Source organism: Gopherus evgoodei, chromosome 10 (assembly GCF_007399415.2).
Source record: "Gopherus evgoodei ecotype Sinaloan lineage chromosome 10, rGopEvg1_v1.p, whole genome shotgun sequence".
Taxonomy (NCBI): domain Eukaryota; kingdom Metazoa; phylum Chordata; order Testudines; family Testudinidae; genus Gopherus; species Gopherus evgoodei.
Genome location: NC_044331.1, coordinates 63,338,369 through 63,344,618, shown reverse-complemented (window position 1 = coordinate 63,344,618; position 6,250 = coordinate 63,338,369).

The following is a 6,250-nucleotide window of genomic DNA, read 5'->3' as shown; positions in this document are numbered from 1 at the left end:
TCTTGGGATAAATACATGTATTCCTCAAATGTGGGTGCCTAATTTTAGGTCCCAAGTGGGAACATTTTGGCCTTAATCTAGAGAGATGGGAACACTTGTATTTGGTTGCCCTAAAGAAATTTCCAAAACCCACAACAGTAAACTGACCCAAGGGGCCAAAGGGCCATGGCCCTCTGTCATCACATTTCCTCCCAGATCTGGACCTTAGCGTCCAAAATATGAGTGTTAGCATGAAAACCTCCAAGCTTAGTTAACAGCTTGGACCTGGTATCGCTGCCACCAGCTAGGAATTATACAGTGCCTAGCTCACTGTGGTCTCCCCAAAACCTTCCCTGGGGGACCCCCAGACTCAGATGCCTTGAGTCTAACAACAAAGGGAAATAACCCCCTCCCCTTGTTCCTTGTTACTTCCTCCCAGGCTCCCCTCCCTGGACAACCCTAGGAGATTCCCTGCTTCCAGTCCTGGAAACACAAGTACCGAGAGATGTAATCTCTCTTTCCCCCTCACCCAGAGGGTATGCCAAGTCAGGCTTAGTAAATCTAACACAGAGATTTCCCCCCTGACTACTTCCTCCCACCAATTCCCTGGTGAGCTGCAGACTCAATTCCCTGGAGTCCCCACTACAGAAAAACTCCAATGGGTCTTAAAAAGAAAGCTTTATATAAAAAGAAAAAGGACATTAAAAATAGTCTCTGTATTAAGGTGACAATATACAGGGTCAATTGCTTAAAAGGAAAAAATGAATAAACAGCCTTATCCAAAAAGAATACAATTTTAAAACATTCTAGCAACTACACACATGTAAATACAAAAGAAAACAATATAAACCTATTGTCTCACTATCCTTGTACTTACAACTTGGAAACAGAAGATTAGAAAACCTGGAGATAGAAAGATCACTCTCAGAGACGAGAAAAAGGAACAGACCAAGAACCAAAGACTCACACCCAAAACTTCCCTCCACCCAGATTTGAAAAAGTCTTGTTTCTTGATTGGTCCTCCGGTCAGGTGTTTCAAGTTACTCTTTGTTAACCCTTTTATAGGTGAAAGAGACATTAACCCTTAGCTATTTGTTTATGACACCCTCCCACTTTAGAAAGTGGACAAGCCTGGCCCATCTGCTCTTTGCCATGGGCCCAACCCTGTGCCCCTCCTCTTCCCCCGGCCAGGCTGGAAGTTGGAGCCTGGTCAGGGTAAGAGCGGCCTGGGGAGCCCAGGGAGCTGTGGGCCCTCCACCTGCCTGTGGTGGGGGGGCCAGAGAGCAGCCCCCAGTTTGTGTCCCTGCCCCCTGAACCTCCTGGCCAGGGAAGATTGAGGGTCGCAGCTCCCCACAGCTGCCTGGGAGGCTCTTACCATGGCCTGGCTGCAGCTCTTCAGCCCCAGAGGCCCTGCCCCCAGGCCTGGCTGGAAGCCGGGTTAGGGTAAGAGCCACGTGGGCAGCTATGGGAAGCCACGGACCCTCCACTTGCTCTGGGCAGAACCTGGGGGAGGGGACATGGACTGGGTGCTCCTCTTTGGGGGAGCACCCTATGCAGGTGGAGGGGTCAAAGCTCCTCGGTTTGGCTCCGGCAAGAATCAGTCACTTCTGAACTGACTTATAATAAAAGCACAGGAGATTTGAACACTGAAGACCTTGAAGGTGAGAGAGCACGGTGGTTCTTCGAGAGATGTTCCTAGGGGTGCTCCACTCCAGGTGCTGGTGTGTGCCTGCGCCTTCGATCGGAGATTTCTGTAGCAGTAGTCATACCAGCCACGCATGCACAGAGCCTGCCCCCCCACTCTGAGTATACCTATTTAGTGAGCATGTGCGGCCGGTCTCCTCAGTTCCTTCTCTACAACGGAGGCTACCCCAACTCCAAAGTAGAGGGGAGGAGGGTGGGTAGTGGAGCATCCACAGAGACACTCATCTCGAAGAACGTTAGTTACTGCACAGGGTGAGTAATCTCCCCTTGCTCTGGGGAATCTTAGATGAAGGGGACAAAGGGAAAGGCAAGGAGGGGCCTTCAGGAACTGAACCCTGTGAGGTGCAGTCAGCCTGGATGGCCATCAGCAATAACATCCAAAAAATAGGAAGGAAACCGCATTTAAAAAAATGATGGCATTGGAGAGGCAAATGTAATAGGCTTTGCTATTGAGCAACTGACAAGTTAAATCTGAAGACTTGCGAGCCAGAATAGAATTGAACTTGCTGTCTTGCTAAGAGGAACAAACAGCAAGAAGCTATCAATATCAATAGATGAAATGTAAGATGCAGATTTGTGGAGTAAAAACAAACCATTTTTCATAGTGGGTATTCACAGCATCCCTCCTGAAATCACTTCTCATTACAGGTGGTTATTGTCTAATCACAACTCATTCTTCTGAAGCACCATCAACGTGACCTTGTTAACCTACAACAGCTTTAATGCACTTCATATCTGAGCAACAACGTCCTGGCAATTTAAAAAGAAAAATCTAAATGATAAATACCTAAACACTGGGACATACATTTACTTGTATTTCATGGTACTTGATTTACTTGTATTTCATGGTAAACCAATCTTTGTGGCTCTACTTACTTTAAAATGTTTTCAATCTTGATCTCATGATCAAATTACAAGATGTAAAACTTGTGATCTCAGTGTGACTTTTTAAGGGGTTCTTGTGACTTCTGCATTCTGATGTAATCCTCTAGCAGCTAAACTATGACGACATATAATGCTAATCTACTATTGACACTGCTAATCTACTGTCTTTTAACCAGGATGCTAAAAAAGTGTGTGTGTGTGTGTGTGTGTGTGTGTGTGTGTATAGTATACTAAGATCTAGTGGCTTAAGAGAAAAAACGCCTTTCATACAAACTTGATTCTCTCCACACCCCCATCTTTCTCTAGTTTAAGGATGTAAGAATTTAAACATGTCTGATGAGCAGCTTGTTTTGTGGCTTGGAGAGCTTAAAAATAGCCCTGCACAATAGAGAATGAGCCCAGGTAAAGTCCATTGGGAAATTAAAATCTCTTGTCAGAGACAGCCATTTGTTCTGCCACATGTGACCTCCCACCCACTTCTTTCCTTTTTGTCTCTTATACCTAGAAGCTCATCTGACAACAGATGTTTCAATAAAATACTTTCAATGATTCCTCATGACCACATTTTTAAAGACTTGCCAGAAACAGACAGGAGTGGAGGAGCTTCATCACTGCCCTAAATGCTGAAAGCTAATAGGAACATGATGATGATTGATGTGTGGTCACAAGGACTCCTGAAATACTGTATCTGATGTATATATCTAATACCAAATAACCAAGTGGTCCTAAAGCACAGCACAGAAGTTCAGCAATAAATGAACTTAAATTATTAGATCTCACAAAAGCATCAGAATAGTTTACAAGGACAGATACTTGCATATATGTGTGTACTATGATTTGCCTTAGCTTCTGATGGGGCAGATGGTGTGGAGCAGCAATTATGTAAGAAGGTTCCTTGTATTTTGCAGAGACATTTGGTTATTGTTCACCTTGGGAGGTGCATCTCTAGACTGCAGAAACCTATCAGAGAATTGCAGACTGCTGTGGTTTACAGAAGTGCTCATGGCTGTGTTCTGTAATGTTTGAATTAAATGGACCAGCTCTCTGTGCATTAATAAAAACAACACAGGACCTTTAGTCACTGGTTGTTCATAGACACCAATGGAGCCAAGTGGGCTTCATGGCTTTCTGCAGGAGCTAGCAATACTCTTTACTGATTACTACATGGGATTTTCATCTGTGACTTTAACTCTGATGGTTCCTATGTCTCTTCTTCTTATGCTAGCTTTGCTGGGCACCCTGATATGCAGATCACAATCAGCTTACTGACTTGGAGAGCAAGGCAGCAGATTTCTGTAAATCAGCAGCTGCTACGCCCTTACTCCAGATTCCATCTCTTGTCATGAGCAATCCTGTCAATTATCATGGCCCTGCATCAAATCTTCATATTTTTTTATGATAAAGATTATTATGCAGCTGGTAGTGAGGTCACCCTGGTGTCATGTGGGCATTGCAGAATTGTGTAAGATTTCATCAAACAATATTAGCTGATTCTTCAAGTAAGAGTTAAAGTATTTATTAGTTTACTAAAGAGTATTAAAGAGGGCCAAAGTTGTCTTGAACCTATTCAGTCTTCAGAGGAAAAAATTATGAGGCACTTGAAATAAAAATGAACCCTAAAAGGATTTGAACTAGGAACTTTTGCACCACAGATTACCTGTTTCATCCATTGGACTGTATACTCTTTCTGTTTAGCATCTGCTGTTTGCAGGTGTTAAATTGCTCACCACAAGAGGGTGCTCATGTTATTCCCTGAGGCAGTAGGACCTGTAAAGGGGGAAGGGAAATCCAAGTCAGATGTCCTTTACCTAGCAGAGATCAAAGAAAGTGTTTTTCCCTAGGGCATAATGAGGGGTGTGTGTGTGTGCGCAAAATGGCATATACAATAATTTATGCTTAATTTGCTCTGTGTTTTGCTTCTTTGAGAAGATGCTGGTGAATTTTCTCCTTAAGGGAAGCTATTAAAGTCACTATGTGGGCATGATTGAACGTTTTATATTTTTTTTGCATTGACTTAAACTTTCAGTTCTTGGTATTATAAGAACAACATACTAGATTCCTTAAAGTTCAGTCTGGCACAGATAGCAACACCGTGCTCTGTCTACACTGATTCTTGGCACTGGGGCTCAATGGTGCTATCGCTCAACTTTATAATGGACACTTAATGTAAGGAGTAAATGTATCAGCAGTGTCCATGTTTAACTGATTTAAGGGAGTATAAAGCAGTGTTTCTAGTTTAATAGTAATACTTCTTCCAGCTTGAACGCCGGGCACTGTGAATGCTGCTGCTGTGTTCTCTGTTGATCACACTCCAAGTCCTTTCAGCTCACAAATATAAATAGACCTAGTGATTCTATGTATTCCAATCTCATTCATTCATTTACTCCATGGTCCTGCAAAGGTTTCGGCACATAAATATATTTAATATAGTGAGTCAGCAGGGATTCAATATCCACATGTGTAAATGTTTGCTGTGTCAGGAGCTTTGGATTGGAAGCTGAGATATATCTATTCTATACTGTTACTTTAGATAAGAACATAAAAATGGCCATATTGGGTCAGACCAATGGTCCATCTCGCCCAGTGTCCTGTCTTCCGACATTGGCCAGTGCCAGAGGGAATGAACAGAACGGCGATTACTGAGTGATCCATCCCCTGTCCTCCAGTCCCAGCTTCTGGCAGTCAGAAATTTAGGGACACCCAGAGCATGCAGTTGCATCCCTGACCCATCTTGACTCATAGCCATTGGTGGACCTATCCTCCATGAACTTATCTAATTCTTTTTTGATCCTCCTCCTCCTCCTCCTCCCTCCCCCTGTTATCGTTTTGGCCTTCCCACCATCCCCTGGCAACGAGTTCCACAGATTGATGGTGCATTGTGTGAAGAAGTTAGTTATGCTAATTTTTAAACCAGCTGCCGAGGGTGACCGCTGGTTCTCATATTATCTGAAGGGGTAAATAATATTTCACTTTTCCCACACCATTCACGATTTTATAGCCCTCTCTCATATTGCCCCCCCCCCTTTAGTTGTCTCTTTTTTCTAAGCTGAACAATCCCAGTCTTTTTCCTTCTGTCCTCATATAGAAGCTGTTCCACACCACTAATTATTTTTGTTGCCCTTCTCTATACCTTTTTCCAGTTTTAATATTTGTTTTGAGATGTTATGATCTTTTCTAATGATTCCTAATATTCTGTTGCTTTTTTTTTAATCGCCATTGTGCTTTGAGTGGATGTTTTCAGAGAACTATCCATAACTCCCAGATCTTTCTTGAGTGGTAACAGCTAATTTACACTCCATTTTGTATGCATCGTTGGGATTATGTTTTCAATATGCATTACTTTGCACTTATGAACACTGAATTTCATGTGCCATTTTGTTGTCCAGTCACCCAGTTTTTTTAGATGCTTTGTAACGCTTCACAATCAGCTTTGGACTTAACTTTTTCGAGTTATTTTGTATCCTCTGCAAATTTTGCCACCTCACTGTTTTTGCCCCCTTTTCCAGATAATTTATGAATACATCGAACAACACAGGTCACTGTACAGATCCTTGAGGGGCCCCCTGCTACTTACCTCTCTCCATATATCTGAGTATGAAGAAATTGGTTGGTTCTTGTTGTTCATTATGATTTAATTATGTTCACTATTGTTTCCTTCTCTACAGATTCTCATTGGGAATGA